The sequence below is a fragment of the Plectrocnemia conspersa genome, unplaced genomic scaffold (genome assembly GCF_051122295.1).
Source record: "Plectrocnemia conspersa isolate PC_06_02 unplaced genomic scaffold, ASM5112229v1 ptg000005l, whole genome shotgun sequence".
NCBI lineage: Eukaryota > Metazoa > Arthropoda > Insecta > Trichoptera > Polycentropodidae > Plectrocnemia > Plectrocnemia conspersa.
This window is the reverse complement of record NW_028277169.1, coordinates 33,162,268-33,182,832: the sequence shown is the minus strand read 5'-3', so window position 1 is coordinate 33,182,832 and position 20,565 is coordinate 33,162,268. Positions and strand designations below refer to the sequence as shown.

Below are 20,565 nucleotides of genomic sequence, written 5' to 3'. Positions count from 1 at the left end.
ATACCTTTTTATTTTATATGTTTAATTGCAATATTCCAAGTTAATTATAAAAAGTAATAATTGCCCAATGCTGTATCATAGATTTTTTAAATAAAAAAAAATATAAAATTTCTCTAATTATTTTTTAGAACTCAATCCAGATAAAATGTTATGCCCAATATAAACATGTATTTAAATATATAGGTTTTAAATAGACAAAATCTAATATTATCTCAATCAGATTTGTTTTAGTGTTCAACAGATTTGTTTAGTACTTTCTAAAACTTTACTTGCTACAAAATAATTTTAATAATTCTAATAAAATAAATTTATGACGAACCAAGTAACTTTGATAGTACTGTTTTTAACAATTTTTAGTCTAATTAACAATTTTCACCCTAATTTTGCTTCATTGTTTTTATTGTTTAATTATAATTATGTTTTATTTTATTGCATATTTATTAGTATCACTGTAGTTTAGAATGTTTTGGTTTAATATAACTGAATTAGTTATGTGTATATTAATGTATGTACTTATAAATATATTCGTCAGTTTTTATTATATGGATTCATGGTATTATATATATTTTTTATGTTAAAATTGTGATATTCCAATTTTACTTTAAAAACATTATGGAACATTTAATAATTTTTAAATAAAAAAATAGTATAGGATTACTATATTTATTTTTTAGAACAAAACCCAGATAAATTTTTTTGCCTTATTTAATGGTGATGTAAATATAATTTTTTTGTTTTATTTTATTACATATTTATTAGTATGACTAGTTTTTTTTTGGTTTAATATAACTGCAATAATACATTACTTATATAATGTAGGTAATCATAAATATATATCAGTTTTTATTATATGCTTTTATGTAATGATATATGTTTGTATTATGAAAAACATATTTGTTTTAAAATATAAAAAAATAGTCTAGCTAAGATTGCTATAATTATTTCTTAAACCTTAATTTTATATTTAACACAAAAATATGCCTAATTAAAATATATGGATTATCTCACTTTAGTAATAATTATATCCATATGTACAACTGTTATTTTTAATAATTTGTATTACACACAAAATTTTTAATTTATGCTATATGTATACAGTAATATTTTAATGAGCAACAATAGTTCTTTAAATTAAATATTATTATTTTAAAATAAAATTTATGTAAAAAGGGTACATTTAAAAGAGAATTATTTTAATCTTATCCGTTCACATTATTATTTTTTAAATTATTAAAAAATATCTGGCACAAACCCATCTTTATTTATGCAACAATATAAAATAATGCAGAACAAAAAAGTCTATGAAATTTGCTGATTATTGAGATTTTGAGTTGACTTGGGCGTTACCAGGAGTGCATTTATATAAATACTTTGTTCCATAAAATGAATTATTTGTGCATTTATGTAAGGTAAATTTTCGGATTTCTCCTTCTAAAAAGAATTCGTAAAACACGAACGTATTACCTTACTTATACCATGACACACTTGGATTTTAAAGATGCAGTGTATTCAGGCCTGGCTTTTGCTTATTCTATTTATCGCATGTTTAACAGATCAAGGATGTATTAAAATGAGTTGCAATTAAATTTAATCGTAACACTGAAAGCAACAATAAAAAAAATTGTTTTTCGCCTTGTTGGAATAAAATTGACGTAGATAAAATGCGAAGAGAAATATAATATTTATTAATTATAAATAAAATAAATAAATATATAAACATATTTTTTCTGAACAATAAGGTATTACATTGATTCCAAAGCAGTAGAGCATACAGAGCCGCGCCCTCAATACTACAAAAACAAACTGAGCCCGGGACGTGTAAATCAGGCGCTGACAATTTTTTGCGTCGACCTCTGAATCGGAAATCGCGGCATGATTTTCGCATTTTCCCCGAGCTGGGGCACGCAGACGTGTATTGAATAAGCCAAACGTGCCCTCAGGGATATCCTACGTATGCACGTATGTCCTGGGACTTATTTTCCAATGTGCACTCGTTGCTTCATTACGTACCCCCAAGTCCCTTTCATGTGCGGCGCAAAACACCGCGGGGGCAAAAGTATTTGCTTGCTCGCAAAAATAATTGGGGCGAAATAATCAGCGGAAGGAATTCGGGAAACATAAATTTGTACCTTACATTTGTATTACTACACATATTATTTTTAATTAACATGAATTTAATATTACAATACTATGTATTAATTTTTACTTTTTTTTTGTTTCAGGTAAGCGAATAGATTTACTACGTACAAATTGATTTGTGAATATGATTATATTATATCATCTAAAGCTACGAATCAAGTAAGTGTTTTTTTATTAAAACACCCCTTCAAATCATCGTTTTGCCCCAATCACAAGTGTCAGCTAATTAATATGAAAATTTCATCCATATTGCTCCCTAAATCTCGTGTAAGTCTTATCTTAAATTGTCTCAAATAAATGTCGTATAAACTTATTTCGAAAATCCATTCAAAAAAAGTTATTATAACAAATATTTTTGAGATACCTTCATATGGGAATATCATTTCAGCGTCTTTATTTTAGGAACGTTTAGTTCTTGCAGAAAATTTTATGTCGCTAAACATTTCTTTAAAATACTGAACTGTTTCGGAACGTTTTTGAGAATCGCGATCGCGTCCTTGTTAGAGCCAGGTTGTCAGCAATAGCAGACTCGTATATGGCTGATATCATCTGGATCCTTAATACGCTTGCATTGCATATTGATACGTACAATTTATTTTAATATTTTTTTTTCTTACGCTGTATTTTTTTTTGTGTATAGTATCCCTCTATATTTTCCCATTAGTAGATAGTAACAGACCTTGTGTACTTATTTACTATTAGATAAGGAAATGTCCAATAAATGAAAAAAATTGCTCGTTCTATATTAATGATGGATAAATACGATGAGTGCAAAACCAATTTCGGCCAAAATTGTGATTAGTATTATTTATACTAAATTATACTATTTGTTTCGATATTTGCAATCAACACAAACGGAACAGTGTCATCAAAAATTTACACAAACGTTACACGTAATCAAAATTTACTTTGCTATTCGCATGCAAAAATAATCGACGTATATTTACGTTTGTTGATTGCGTATCGTTGCAAATAATTGGCGCTTGTTTCATTTGCACGATCGTTAAATAAATTATTCAGATCGTCATACGTTATCTGGTTTAACGTTACACGTTTTTTTAGTATTTACATACTGGGTGCTCTATCATTTAATTCAGATTTCATATAAAAAAATAAGTGATTATATGTTACCTTTGTGATAGGAATAAATCGATTTAAGCTTTGACATATTAAAAATTCAGATTGCCTGAAAAAATAACTGAAACAAAAATGTTTTTTCAATGGGACACCTTGTATATTATTAAATTCGAACCATTTATTCAAAAGCCAGTTGTGTTAATTGGTTGAACTGCGCTAGTTAAAGGTAACAAGCGTTCAGGTTACGTAATGCTACAATGTATAGTAAATACTAGAAACAATAATAACGAATTCGTTACGTAACAAAAGTGTTTGAGAAATTCAATGGAATTCTATATTTGAAGTTGGCAAGTCCACTTGAAGTTTCGAAACACTTGCGAGTACTAAATGAGAGCCTTCGAAGAGCATTCGAGGTGGTTCTTTGATCATTGTCAGTGAAATAATAAATTATTTTACTTTATTTTCAATAACGGTTGAAGCGGATGTTTTTTTACTGTTTTTTGTTTGGATGTTGTACATAACTGGGTCATAGTAAATGGTTATTTTACAATATAAATATAGTCTACATTTATTTTTATTGTATTAAAATAATTTACAATTTTTTAAATTAATTTAAATTAATCATATATCACACAATATTGTATCCATAATATAAAAAATAATAATAAAGCAGCTAAACTAGCTGTTCGGTACCTCACTATCGTGAGGTACCGAAGCTAGCAAGTGTGCGGGTGCCGGACATGTTTGAGCAGATCAGAAAGCACTTTGCAAAAAGAGACTTAAACAAATGACACACTCAGTACCAAAATTATAAATTATAAATTGTGTTTATACTTATGTGTCCTAATCGCAAATCTACAGATATTTTTATAAATACTAAATTTGAAAATAATATGTATTTAAAACTTATATAAATAGATTTTTAAGCGGTTCGTTTTATATAAATAAAAGTTATTATTACTGCATTAGCGGTGTACATATTTTATTGAACCGCTGAAGATAAGGACACTGTTTTATACAAATGGTATAAGTCTCTAAAAGCTTGCATTAATAATTTGGTAAATTTACTAATGTTAAATTAGTCGCAGTATAATATTATAACTAGATATTTAAAATACAATAAAAAGTTCTTATAGAAATCTTTATTTATGCAAATTGTTCCTATGTATATTTTTAGCAATAACTGTAGAAAAGTCATTTTAAATTGCGCCCTACAAATGTGAAAAATGGTCTTTAAATTATCAAACCGGAAAATCTGTAAATTTTAAGATATTTTAATTTAAAAATGTACTTTAGGCTTACATTTTTATTTATAAAAGCAAAATATGAATTGTTTTATTATATAAGAAAAAAAGAATAGTTTTAACTTAATAAATACTCCTTTTGCTTTTTTTGATCAGTGTTCAAAACAGATTGTGTGTGTGTATATGATTTATTAAAAATGTTTATTTATAAAACTATGTTTAAAATTGGTGTTGGCAGACTTGAGTTAACCCGCAACATGGTTTTCATTTGCATAATTTATTTTCGCATATCTTTTATTTTTCTTAGAGGCGTTGAAAAAGTCTTTTAATATTCAATAATACTAATAATGTATTTATGTATGTAAAATAGAATGTTTGTTTAATGTTTATAAAGGTTATCATGACGCATTTAGAATGATTGAACTTAAAATATATAAATACATGTTTGATTAGAAAATATTCTATTGACAATATGACAATATATCATTCGGTCGTTTGCAAACAACTGTATTTGTCAATGTTATTTGTTATTCACCTTGTCATACAATTTTTACTGTATTTTTCCACGTTACATGCAATATAAATATATTGATAAAAGTGATATTATATAACAACAATGTTCTTTACAAATGTCAAATGTTGGCTATTTTAGTTTTAAACTTTAGTTAATACAAAGTCAAGTCAATGCGGAATTGGGTCAAATTTAACCTGAACTCTCGCTTTAACCGAGTTTTTCCCCTTTCAGTTCAAATGTCAAACAGACTATCCGTCTCTCAGCAGCGTGTCCGTGTTAAACGCAAAAGTTGGACACAAAAGATTTGCATGAGACGTGGAAAAAGTCAGTATCCGAGTCGGGCACGAGCAGAAATAAAATACAATTTAAAATGTGGAAAGTTTTAAAATAAACGCTCGACTTTATCGCTCGAATTTTCCACTTTATCTTTCGCGTCGCTCCCCGCCAAGTTAAATTGTGTCTAGTTACTATTACTTCTCACTTTGCGTTACAAATGCAAGCTATCTGCGGACCACCCGGTGGGAAGGGGCGAGGGGTGAGGCAACCCTGATTTATTTTATAGTTAATGCGATTAAGATTGGAGCCCGGCTGAGATAAAGCGTACGCATGAGGAAAACTGGGAAAACCTCGGGGGAGTGGAAAATTTTTCTCGTCAGGGCCACCAACTGAAAATATGGATGTCGAGGGGTATTCGCCGATATCCACCTGTTCGCGTAATACGTTTATGGGGATTAGGAGTGATTGATTTGAAAATTAGTGTGCTGAGAACGAATTTAATTTATTAACCCTTGGGACTCGAGGGTGAGATTTATAAACGTGTAGAATACGCCGGGAATGTGTATTTTATATCAGAACATGCAATATATTATGTTTGATGAGTATTTTATTGGTTGAAAAGTGAAAGCTCGATTGTAATGTTAGTACAAACATATGTGTAATATTATATAATATTATATAAAGACGGCACTATTGTAAATTTTAAGGTGATAAAGAGATTATATATAGTCTTGACTATCAGATTTACATACTGGCGTTTCGTGTTTAATTAATTTTATAGAGAATAGTTTTGAATTTAAAAAAAATAAATATAATTTTCAATTATAGTCTTGTGTACTTTATCATATCAAAAACTCTCAGAATATATCTTAATTATTGTGATTTTTAATGGCTTGTTTTATTGATATATGATTAATTTTATTTATAGCATTGTTGTGTATATATTTCAAAAATAATAATTACAGGAAGAAATGTACTTACATATTTTCAGAAATATATGTAATTTAATATTTGTGGCAAATTATGTTATTAGACTGATATTTGAGAAAGATATATTTCGGATTTGCTGCCGTTATATTTATTATACAATATATAACTGCATATATATTGAATTCCTTTAAAGTTTTGATATTTTAGTCCTTAACTAATATCATCCGATATTTTATAGGTGAATTTTCCAGCAAGTTTAAGGGATTATTAAAATTAATTTTAAAACATTCTAAAAACCAAAAATATATAATGTAGAGCTAGAAGATATTTTTTAATCGCATTGACTTATAAAAAGGTATACAAACTAGTTATGTATATATCAAACTCTATTCAAATTGCTTTAAAATTAAACATTATGAATTCAATGAAACATTTCTCTAAAAGTGAAAAAATATAAAAAATTTAAGGAAATTTCTTGCTGACCAAATGGGATTTGATACAATTTTTTCTGCTAATACTTTTTAATTAAAAGCAGCTTCACATACGTTTTAATTAGGGTTTTTCAATTTACGATGTTTTCTATTCCTCAAAAAACGAGAAATTAATCCATTTATTTTTTAAATTATAAAGAAATTTTTGCATTAAAAATATACATCTAAAACACAGTATTTATTTATATTATCACTTTATAAATACATATTGTGTTTTAAATATATTTTTATATATAAAAATCTTTTAACTGATTTAATGCACAACAATTTATGTCAATATTCAAACAATAAACGTACGCGAAGAATAGTGAAATAATATCACCAATATAATATAAAAATATGTATAACAATTCATGTTAGTATTGAGCTCCATTTAGTGATAAGTTATACTATCAAAGTGGCTTTTTATCGTGACAGTTAAGTAATTACAAAGGATATGTATCGCAATCAGGCGCTTACGGTAAGATACATTCCTTTTCGCTCGTTCGCGTATTAAGTGACGAGAGTGAGTGAGAGATAAAAGCGTGCGTTACATACGTTCCGCACGTCCACTTCTTCTCACTCACTCGCGTCACTAAACACACGAGCAAGCGAAAGAGAACGTATCTGACCGTGCGCGCCTGATAGCAATGCTTATTTAATGCATGTCCATTTATATTTTATCTGGCCGTGTCTCAAAGCGTTTCAAGAGTTTTCTTTTGTGGTAATTGCTGCTTTATAAAGGTTTTTTTAATTGTATGATACTTCATTGCTAGTGTTACTTATTTCTCAATGTTTCTTAATTATTGGAAAATTAGAAATCTATTGTAATTTTTTTTTTTTTTTTGAGATAATTATGGAAATAAAAAATATTTGTTAAATACAGTATGTATTTAAAGTGTATATTTTTGTACAAAAAAAATGTTATTTACGATTTTTTCATATAATGTTATTTTGTAAAAATCTTATCGTATGATTTTTAGCATATATACAAAAACATTGATTGTTCGCCAGATTAATTCTACTAAAGACCTTATAATAAAATCAATAATATCTAATTGATCCTTGCATTATTATTTTTTTGCTGATCAGCAAATTTCAAGGAAGGCAAAATGAAATGCGAATCATTATTCCTAGAGTCGGTCATAAAACTTATATTGTCAAGCAATGTTTTTGAAGTTGAAATCAGTAATCTGTCTCTTTTTATTCTACCTGCTTTAAATGATACTGTAAATCAAGCTCAATAATTTCAATTTTTTTTCGGCTGCTCCATAAAAAAATGTACAGTGAGTTATCATCATTTCGCATTTTTTAAGAAAGAACACCAATTAAAAATATATATTTTACAGATTAACTGCGTGTATTCTTTTCATAAATAGCTTTTTAAAATTACAACTTTACAAGTTTTATATACTTATACTGTGTAAATAACAAAGGCCAGCTGATAATAAGTTTTTTTTTGTTTTTTATTTGTATTGAGGCCAAGAAAGCGAAGCTTTGCAGCTAACGTAATCGCCGGAAAATCTGGTTACAGTTAAGTGCTGAAAAAAACTTTGATTGTCTTCGCTATGTCTTTTGGACGATTCACTGATCGTCTCTAACCCTCTCGTCTCAAATCAGTTGCTTTTCTCTCTCGTCTCTGATCGTTTTTATGTCTTTCGCCTTAAATTATCTCTGACCCTGATGTCCCGGATTAGGTGAGCATCTGCGATGTGATAAGGTGTCATATCTTTAAAATAGTCGATTAGAGACTGGTTTAGTGAATCACAGATGCAGATGTTGGTGGGGCAAATGCATCGCTAGATTATTCAACCAACAAAATTTGTTCATGCAGTGAAGTAAAACTTTTGATAATCGTTAATACAAGGGTGAATCATAATAGCGGTTTTTATGCAGGTAGATGCATGCAAATATTTCACGATAAAAAGCGTAGCTTAAACAGACAGATTTGCTAGTAGGCAGGTGATCTGTAAAATCTCTTATTATTGCGCATTTTTATTTCTATTGTAAAGCATTTTGTCTGGTGATTTTTTTTTTTGAAATAAATGGTTGAGTAGCCACAAAGCCACAGTTAACAATGCAGACTTGATACATCTAAATATAATATAGTTTGCTATATTCTATTCTTAGACGTCTTAGAGCTGGTACGTAAAAATAGATTCTAGTTTTTCTTACCTTTTTGATCTCCTAGAGTTGATAAATAAAAATAGAATAGTGTTTTTATGGTTGCAAAGTTAAACTGCAATATATGAATATTTTTTTACTTATAATTGAAATCAATTTATCATTGCTACTATTTTATATTTGTTGAATAGTAATAATAAGTAAAACAATTTAAAACCTTGTTGTGATTGTGCTTTTATTATTAAAATTATATTTTTTGGTAATAAAAAGTAAATATTTATGATAGTTTTAGATTAAAAATATCATTTTATTTAATATATACACAGAAAATATCATAAGTAATACATAAGAGAATTGGCAAAGGTAGTTTTAAAACTTCTCTCTAAAAATAAACTCGAAATAAGTTTTTGTATAAATCAAAAATTGTCTTATGTTTTTATTACAATCTTTATTTCACGCATATTTTTTATTGAGAACCTAATAAATATTTAATGCTGCAAATATTATGGCTTTATGCCAATTATGTCTCTATTAGCATTTTTTAAGAATTTTACAGTATTTTTTTAATATTTACAGTTTATTTTTATATGCAGTTTTTAATTGTACATAAAAACTGTAGTTAGTTTTTAAGATTTTAAAACGAAATTTAATTGTAATATAGTAAATCAGAATTTTTAGTGGTAATAAAATAAATAAATTCAAAAAATGTAATACAATTTTTGCTTTTAATAAATAATATTACAAATATTTACAATATATTATAAATTGTATAAAAAAACAAACCATCCTGTATATATCTGAATCTGATGAAATAACTTAAAAGTTAATTAAATATGGATGTCACTTAGAGTTCGTTTAATTTCCGAACGAAGATAAGTTTCTGTCTTGTTCCGCGCGCTTTGATTTTAATTTTAATAAAGGCGCGTTGATATTACGCCGACATTAGAATTCGCATCTTAATTATAATTTGTTAATTAAACAGAAACTTGTGTATATAAATCATATAATTTGATGCGTGTAATGTTCATTAAAATAAATAAATCTTAAAATTTGTAACAGAAATAATAAATATACAATTATTTTGTACCGCTCCTTACAAATTGATTTTTTTTTTTTTACTTTTTTACAGTTTTATAAAACTATTAAATGTTTCATTGTAGCATAAATTTTATAGATATTTTTGGAATAATATATGCATATATTTATTTTAAGATATGTTCTAAACGCTCTTTCATATTAGTATACTATGTTTATTTGTATACGTTATACTGATAATGAAAGAGAAGATCTAATAATAAACAAACAGGCAATGTAATAAAAGTACTTACTCAATCCACAATAAAAAGTTTTACAACATTAAACACACCGCAGCAGAGATTATATTTTATCGTACGACTATGTTATATACGGTAACAATCTAAGACATTATGAAAATTCCCGTCGTTACATTTACAGCCACAATCAGTTTAAGAGTTTCCCAGTCAAACGATATAAACCAATCTTTTATCGCCCTCGAAAAACAACATTGTCTCACACGCGATCCTTTGCGTAACAATTTAAGGTATACACCCAAACCCTGTGCTACACTAACTCTAACCTACCCACCTAGCGACCCCCTGAAGCCTTGAATACCAAAAATTCGGAACACCCTCGAAGAAATTTCCCAACGGGTGAAGTTTGCGTAGTAGGCCGCCTCGAAAGTTTATGTCCGAGAAAATCTCATAGAATCTCGCGAAGACACGAAAAGCGTGGAAAAGTTTTTCCGCTCGTATTATTCTTATATGAATCTTTTCTCTCGCTTTCGCTTAACTGTGGATAGTTTATTCTGTTTCTTTCTGGCGCTTTATCTGGCGTATTAACTTTGGTAAGTTCACACGTGTTTATACACACGTAACTCGTAAGTTAATTCGTAGTAAAAAATATTTTTTATTTAATACAATCAGATTTTATATAGTTAGCTCAACCTATTACTTGTAATTAGAGTTTCTCCATGAATTAATAAATAACTTACTGAAACTAACATTTATGAATCTTTCTAGTAAAAAATACTTCACTAATAAAATTCACAATTGAAAAATACGTAAGCATATGCTAATTATTGGGTTCGTTTATATTTATTTCAATTGATTTTTATAAAATTAACAAAGCTTCAAAGGTATTAACTTAACACTGAAATTAAATTAATCATATATTTAGTAATGTATTTATTAAAAAAAAAGATTTTTAATGGTCTAGTTTTAAATGAAAAATAAAACTTTACAAGTCGTAGATTAAATACATATATAGAGCACAATTTCTGTAGCGGCTTTTAACACCTAAATGTTCACTATTTTATTTTTATTGTCTACAATAGATTGAGTATAAGCCCAGTGTTAAAATATATATTATTATTAAATAATGTTTATCATTTTTAAGTTGAAAAAAAAGAACATATTTTTTTTATTTAGTTAGTATTTACATTTAAAGTGTTTCTTTAAAATATATTTTTTTATCAAATGCATTGATCTATTTGCAACTAATAAAAAATATATTTTTGGTGCAAAGCGCATTTATACCTTTCAGTTACGTCTTGAATTTCAAACACATAGATTATTGATCATACAATATCCCAACGCTGTCACTCAAGTATCACGAGCCAAAGGAAAGAAACAATCTTCCCGTTACATGTTACTTGAGTATCGAGCCAGAGGGAAAAAAAATGATTTCGTGCCCATTGAATCCGTTGATTCGACTCGAAAACCAACCAAGTATAACCAAATCGATTTGATCCTGTGTCCCTTTTCGAGACATAGGGCCACACACACATAGCGACCCTCAATTGATTGATTAATTGGCAAGGTCCTACAGCCCCTGTGCTATCTACAAAACAATGTCGCTTGATTTACGGTTGTTTTGCCAACCAAACGCTGTTCCCAGTATCGGATACCTCTTTGGACCCATCTCAAGACGTGGGAACAAAGCTGAAACCGTTTGCTTCTCAGGTGGTTTACACAATACGCACCAAAGGCACTACTACCAACTACGATTCACGTTCAAAGGATTGACTAATTTACAAATTAGGCAATGGCTTACATTGAACCAAGGATGCCGAGTGCACTCTGGCGTGATTCACGTTTGTGATCTTAAATTATGTATTTGTCACATAAAAATCTAGAAAAAATTGAGTTTTTTGATGTCATTTTTAATCCTTCATATTATATTATTTAAAAATTAATTTAATTTGAAGTTTTACCTGTAAGTTATGATTCTGTGTTGGTGTATATCTGGACTTTAGATTCTGATATTTACGAAGACAAAATGTATACAAAATTGCATGTTATATGAATTAAAAAATATTTCTTAAATAAATATATAAAAAAACTGGTTATCTATAGTTCATGTGACAAAACCTATCGACACCATAAAAAAGTTATTTTGTGTATATGGTATAATTGCAAAGATTGTGCATTACGAAACGCCTAAATCTTGGCAAAAAATAACAGCTGATTGTGATCAGATAGAAAGTAAAAACATCAATACTTGTTAATAAAACTAGAATAGTTTAAAATAAAATACGATAATTCACGTCCCCTAACTTTCTGTATTTTTAACTAACATTTATTTCTATCAATGCATTACTTTCTTGACCGAAAAAGTTAAAATTCAGACGATGTTAAAAGGTCAGAATACTTTAAATCGAAGCATCTTAAATTTTCTGGGTTAAACGTTTTACATATGATCAATAGTTTATGTTGAATTGTATACTGTATTAATCTGTTATCATGTTAACTTCCATAATTTTGCTTCTATTTTGCAATATAAATTTGCTTATATTAGTATTTCATCATATATTGATTTTTCAGTAGATCCATAACTCAAAAGTAGTGTATGCAAATTAATATTATTTTTATTTAAAACTATAATTAAAATGTAAATTGTAAATAAGGTAATGCTTTACTTCTAAGGCAACTAGATTAGGCAAAATCTCTACTAGTTAATTAAAAAAAAACTTTATAAATAATTTTGTCTGCTATTTCTTTATATATTCTTTAAGACAATTAGAGAAATTTCAGTACAGTGGTATTCATTAATTTTCTTTATGTTTTTTTTTCAGTTTTTTATACACTCATTACATTAAAAGTTTATAAATACTGTATATTTTATATCCCTATATTCAAACTCTCTAGAAAAAATATTTTGTTATATTATCATATGTTTTTTTACATTGAAGTTCTGCCATATATCAATATAATTATAAAGATTTTCTTTTAATAACTAATGGGGCGATAACTAATCGGAATTGTGGAATTTTGTTGTTTTTTTAGTTGTTGGTTAGTTGGAAAATACCCAAAAATGTTTGTTAAGTAATGGATGTAAATTCCAGAAAGGTGTTTGATTAATATGTTATCTAATTTATCAATTTCGATATTTTTCAAGTTATCAATACATAAAATTTTATGTGAGCTTATTTTGTAAATCAAATGCTTATTTACTGCGGATACTACTATTTTTCTTATTGATCTATTTACTTCGTTTCAAGTTTGAGTATATAAAATTTTAAGTAAGCTTAAGTTGTTTCCGAACCGTGTCAGTTTTAAACGATAGAAGTTTTGTGTGTTTATTTTTAAGCAATTTATTTACATTCCTGATGAATTATTTTTAAGCGCATCTTATTCTTATTTAACTAAAGATATGTTATTTATTTTTTAACCCTTGAAATATTCACTAACAATGTGTTCAGAAAATTACGACAAAAAACCTTAATAAACCTACAAATTAAAATAAACGATGAAACAGTAAAATTTGGTATTTAACCATAAAAAAAACTTTGCTATTCAATACAAAATTTATAAAATTATATTCTACAAAGTTGCTTTTAAATTATAAAATACCACTAATAAACAGAAATTACGTAAACTAATTTTATTTATTGCTTATACTGTAAAACATGATATGGTATAAAATTTATTAATGAATCAATGAATCCTTAGCTTTATTTATATTGCCTTATATTGTAAAAGTGAGTTTGTTTCAAAAATATCCTATTGATTTAATTAATGCTTATTCTAGTGCTAGTCCAGAGATTTATTCTTTATTTTTTTTAATAAAGTAATAATTTTATTTAATTTTCTAGTCTCATATATATAACAAAAACAATAATTAAATGCTGTTTTTATCGATAATAGATTAAGTTGCAGTACTAACTTAAATCCACGTTCTTTTTTAACTAAAGAACGTAAAAAACAGGGCATATTTTGAATCCAACGCTCTCGGTGTTCCCTCGATGAAGTAAATGAACCTTCCATTCCGGAATATAAGAAGCAACTCTTGATAAAATTCATCTCTGGATTTCGTCGAAATATATTTTTCGCACAAGCTTCAGCTACATTGACGAAGAACTTAATTATTATGTCTGTAGAATTATTTATATTATTAAAATTAACCTATTATTGTGTTATACTCTCATTAGAGAGCGTTACTCTTCGTCAACCTAAAAATGCGTGTCATATATTTACTCAATAAGGGTTTTTTGACAGGTATATAACTGCATATCCCCTTTACTAAGCCACACCTAAGAACTTTACACATTTATGTCATCATCAAATGTTTCGAAAATATTTACTGGTAAAATACACAGTAATTGTAAGCGCCCATTAATTCTGCTTAATTTTCACCATGGGTAGTATATTTTACTTTTAACCCAATTTAATTTTTTTTTTTAAATTTTAAATAAAAGTCTTTACACTAATGAATATTTAAAGCCAATAAAAAAAATAAATAAAAATCTTTAAGCTAATGAAAACTTAGAGCCAATCATTCAATTATTTAGCAATCAATATTAAAAATAATAATATTATATTAATTATTTTGCGTAAAATAAATTATTACTATTCTACATTTTAAAGTATTAAAATTTCGTTAAAAACACAACAGGAAACCATTACACATATTCATTTTTCAATCACTATTTTCAGTAAATGAAGAAGACATTGTGATATATAAAGGTCCGAAGCTTTATGATAAATGATTTATTATTTTGTTAATTAGTATTTTAATTAATTATTTTCAGCAGATAGGATATTGAGTTTAGAAATAATTTAAAACCGATCGATATACGCAGAGCCCAAATCTGTTTAGGCGAACCCTTCGAACGAACTTATAACCGCCAAAGCCTCTGAGCATAGTGCGTTTAAAGCGCTTAGTCCGGCTTAAATTGTAAACTAACCGGTCTCAGGATCGAATTTTAACCCTTTGGATTGTTTGTGTATTTTTATATTTATTTTCGAAACAAACTATTTAATTAAACCAACCTCACCGAAGTGGACGGGTGTGTGGTGATTTCTCTCTCTCTCTCTCTTTCTCTCTATCTGAGAACACATAATCAACTTGACGTATTGAACGGATAATTGATTATGCATGTTCGGCATTTGTCAGTCTGTGTTGAGGATCACCCGAAGTGGAAGTAAAATGCCTGAGGCAATTAATTGAATATTGGATTAATATCCCGAATCAATTTAACCAGTTACTAGATAGCGTTTAAGCTTTAATTAATTTCAACCAAATTGAATGACGGTCGTACGCCTAAATGAGATTTACGCAGACTACCACTGTGATATTATATTAAATCTAGATGAGTCCATATGTTAAGTAAAAAATGCATACCTTTCATTAAAGTCTAAAATCTCGACAATTTTAATAATTATTTATTTATTTCATCATAAGATAAAAAAAATAAATACATAAAAAGTCAATGAGCCACAAATATACTTCTATTATGTCTGAAGTAATTATTAAATTTTCAATTTAATTGTTAAGTAGTAGGATTACATCATTATTTGCACACAAAAATAAAAATTCAAATCCTATATTTATAACTACTAATGAATAATATATGGTTAAGTTCAAGTTTATTATTAACTCTAGGGATATTTACTACAAATAATAAATGCAGCATAGAGTAATATTTTTTCATATTATCTAAACGAGAGGCTCACTTCTCAGGATTTCTAAGAATTATTTAAAAATAATACATGCATGTGTATATTAAAACAATGTAACATGACAATGTCTTTGGGAAAGTGGGTGCAAACTAAGAAATCAATTGTTTGTCAATAGTAATTCGGTCTAGTATTGTTAATAAAATAAATTAGTGGTAAAAATAATAGGATTCTGCATTTCAACATTAACCTATCATATAAACTTTAATTGAGTTTTTGAAATGGTGGGCAGTTTAAATCTTGCATTAGAGAAACTATTTTAGTTTGAACCTAAATGTAGCCTTTTCACTTAAATCGTAGGATTTTGGTTCAGCCCAGCTTAAACCTAAACTAGAGTTTCGAAATAAATTAGACGAACTCAACCTAAATTTTTGACCACAAGCCAATAAAAACTTTAATAATAACTGATATGGCACAGTACAAATATTATTTCTAAAATTAACATACCACACTCGAGTCGATAATTGATTTATTTTTTGGATTAAATATAGAGCAGGGTAAGAATCGGAACCGGGGCCCGGGTACCCGATCGGTATTAAAGGAACCAAGAACCGGGTACTTATTAACTAGTACCTGGTTCTTTTTATTTAAATATAATGTTTAATTTTTTAAATTAAACATCTGTTACACGATTTTATAGAAGCAAAATTTTCCGTCTTTTTGTTTTTATTTTGCAAAACCGATTTAGAGATTAGTTAAACCCTTCTGGGCAACGATATTCGGTACTTCCAAGAAGTCCGTTAAAATCACAGCTGCATACAAAGTAGGTAGTCATAAGCAGGGTATCAAAAAAGTAAAATGGATTATGATTAAAATTTAAGATAATTTAAAATAAAACTCAAAATCCAATATATGTATAATTCGTAAATTTAAACTGCGGGTCAGTATATAATACCCAGTTCCATTATAAAAAAATACTTGGTTAATGAATTTGAGCGGGTATTTGGATCCCCTAGTTAAATATAAAATTTAGTAACATATGTATCAGTTTATTGTATATTTAAATTAATGTATATTTTTTGGTTGGTTTCCATTAAAAGATAGTCGCGTGTCCCTAATATGAAATATCTTATATTAGCATAATATTTTCAGTGTAATTTGAAAAGTTCAAATATGTTAGTAATGGAATGTGATATTTATTTTCGATTTACATTGACGACATTATATTATAAATAATACATTTAAATATATCTGTTTCTGAAAGATAAACATGAAATAAAAATACTGTAAAAGCTAAAGCAAAAGTATATATTCTCCCATTGGGAAACAATTTAAAGATCATTTTGTGCGATTTTAAAGGCCTAGAAAATGGATTAATTTAAATCATTTTTTACGCTTTTTTAATAGCGATTTTCTGAAATAAATCTTTCACATACATAACTTACGATGTTTTTTTTTAAAACACTAAATTTAATCAGCTATTTTCTATTGTAAATGGTAATTTTTTAATTGATATTTTTTACCTTAAATGAAACACAATTAATTAATTAAAACGGTGATGTTTTAACATCGTTAAGATAAAGTTACCATCATCCAATACAAGCATAACTTATAACAATTTTTTGAATATTTTTTCTTGAAGATTCTTTGTAAAAAACAAAACTTTCATGCAATATTTTATAATATATCAAATTCTTTAAAAAATTACCTGTACTCTATTTATTAAACAGAGTATTTAAATTATAATAATCATGTACTTAAATGGTCAATATTTATTGTGTAATTTCATTTCTCTTTTGATTATTTTTCTGGTAAAATATGCTTTGTGACAAAAATAAATCAATCCTAGTTGAATTTCAGAGTATCTTTTAATATAGATGCAAGTTGTGTTTTTTGTATCTTAAAAAATGATGAAATCATCTGAATTCCTGGAAAACTATATGATAGATACATAAAAAACATATTTATATACAGTATGTATTTATATTAATAAATTCTTAATAAACAATATTTTTACTGATTTCATTCAAAACAGTTTCGCTCAATATTAAAAATAAAAATTTAAATATAAATAAACGCAAAGAATGGTCAAACCTTGGGCGAAAGACAAATTTATTACCAATCATGTTACTGTTTAGCTGCGCTTCCGATCTATCCATTAAAAAAAAAGATTTCACTTTTATATTGCTAACTTAAACACTTAAAAAAATATACGCAAATATTTGTAACCCATTCATAAAAACACAATGTTTATTAACTTATCACTTTTCATCACTTTTCAAAACCTAAATATATTAATTTGAGCCATTTTTTTTAATACCAAATCTTTGAAGAATACGACACAAAATGTTTGCTTGTTATAATTTCTATAGTCGGTTATAAACCTATATTATCACTTTTTGCACTACCTGCTCTGAAAAGCAGCTGTAAATTTAGCAAAACAAATCCACTATTTAACATATTAAAATATTCGTATAAATTTAATAAATCTTATATTTTTCTCAATAAATATGAAATCATGATTTATCATTTTTCTCGAAAAGTATTTCTCCAAATAAACACTAAAACACAAGCGTTTTAAAAGTTTTTCATTTACTTTTGTATTGAACCTTTTAAGTGTTCCTATACAAGATCGTATCTCATATTAAGATTTCACTTATTTTATTTATAATACAGAAATTTTTATATCGATAAAAAAAATACTATTGCATTTTTGAAATATAATTCATAAAAATACAAAATTTATCTTATATTACCTACCTCTTCTATATATATTGAGTCTGTAATTAGGGTTAAAAGTCTAAATATCTATCCGTAGGTATTTTGTACTCTGTTCTAAAAACTTTTAATAAGTTTTAATATATTATGATTAGCGTTTGCGCTCGTGTTTTATACGTAGGACCCATGCGTGGCACGGGCCACGTATTATAAAGGACCAGGTGTAAATATATAAGTCCCATAGTGATTTGTTGTGGGATCGAAGGGATCGGACCTAGCAAGGGCTGATGAGGATTTGTGCCAAACTGGTTCCGGGTAAACTTATGCATATATGCAAACCTCGTTATAGCTGTTGTACAATATTGTTTGCATGGACAAAATTTGCAACAGCTATTATGCCATTATACGCTAACCTAGATATTCAATTAGGGGTGTCAATCATAATTTATATAAGATTTGTATTTCAAAGGATTTGCATAACTATTACAACTAAAATCACAACACTAACACATAGTATATAATAATTTAATAAATAAACTTTTAATTCTGTATTAAATATTTACATTTAAATTGTTAGCCTCAACACTATATTTATTTTATAAATCAATGGTAATAATAAATTTGTCTTTTTCTTAGCCAGAGTATTTGCTTTGAGGTCTGATTACTATTGTGATAAAAAAAATCGCGGTGCTATTGTGATAAAAAAAGGTTGTTATATTTTAATAAATATAATATTTAAGCTTGTAATAAGCCATTCTGTAAATTGCACTTGACCTTCTTCAGGTCGTATAAGTTAAAACCATTAATTTAACTTCGCAGATTGCATAATCTGAGGGTGTAAAGTCAAGCGAATGCTGTTTAAATTAATGAGAATAACTTCAGACATTTTTGCGATGCTGCGATTAGTTTAATATGTTATTAAGATAATGACTTAAATATTCAACTCTAAGTATTTCATTACAATTTCATGTTTTTTTTGACCGATGATGAACTGATAGCAATCTAATGTGCAATATGTCATTAGAATGATATATAATAATAACAGACATACCTATGTATTGATGAACTATGTAAGCTTCAACGATTTAATGGATAGAAAACGACGTCCGACGAAGAAAAATTGTTCCACCTCTATCGAACATCCAAAGATGGATGTCGTCCTTCATTAAATTGATTATTTCTTTTTTTCGCTACCGGGAAAGAAACTACCGACAGATATAGAGGGTGGCTATGGCATAACGTAGGCGTTTACGAATAGGGCTGGGGGCGAAAACTCGAAATTGGTATTCCATACGGGAAAATTCCGACTTTATGAAGAACGTTCACGGGTATTACCGGCCATAAATACATAACGCGTCCTTATTAAATCTGCAATAAAATCGAACGAGTCGATTTGACCACTTTTGTGCTACGCAAACGTTATAACTAACCAAGGAGACAATTTGACCTTGAGCAAAGGGTGTACTATTAGAATAAATAAGACACTAGATTACCCATAACCTTTTGTTTAGACTTAGGAATATAGCAAGTAAGATTGTAAGCTTGTAAAAATAACAGATGATTTCTTTACTCGATTATTCAGGTCAATTCCTGATCTTATGAAGTGATACATTTATTAGGCGTTTTGCATAATTTGTACAAAAGAAGACACTGCAGTTAAAATTTATTTACAACTTTTTTTTCATAGCAAGGACTTTAATTTTGCCATTGTGCATTATCGTGTAATAGAACTATTCTACTTAGGTTGACAAGTGCATTTCTTTATGTTTACTTACTTGTGCAAAAGACCCAGTTGATCACAATTAATGTTTGGCTAAGTTTGATTTCCGTATTGCACGTCTCTTTGCTTTGAGGTAGATTTTGCTAAACGATCTTTCGATAACTACTGTCTTTTACAACGAATATGGTCAAACAACACATATTTCTCATTTCTAGTTATTCAATAATCGAGAACAGAAGACTCAGTTTTAATTTCAAAAGATCTTTTGAAATGCAGATACGCGGCAACTTGTTTTCTTTGCCCAATTTGTGTGAAACTCATACATCTTTACTTCAAGTCTTTCTTATATTTTTTTGTCTATGCACTGGTAAATTAGCTGGTTAAATTTTTCGGTCAGCTGATGGGTGTGTTTTTATTTTTGCAGTCAGCACATTAT

At 27.7% G+C, this 20,565-nt stretch overlaps 1 protein-coding gene across 17 annotated transcripts in view; it reads left to right on the top strand.

Annotated features, from left to right (window-relative positions):
• The window catches only part of LOC148235462 (hemicentin-1-like), a 556,592-nt gene that overhangs the window by 217,918 nt on the left and 318,109 nt on the right, over window positions 1–20,565 (top strand). The window lies entirely within an intron of this gene.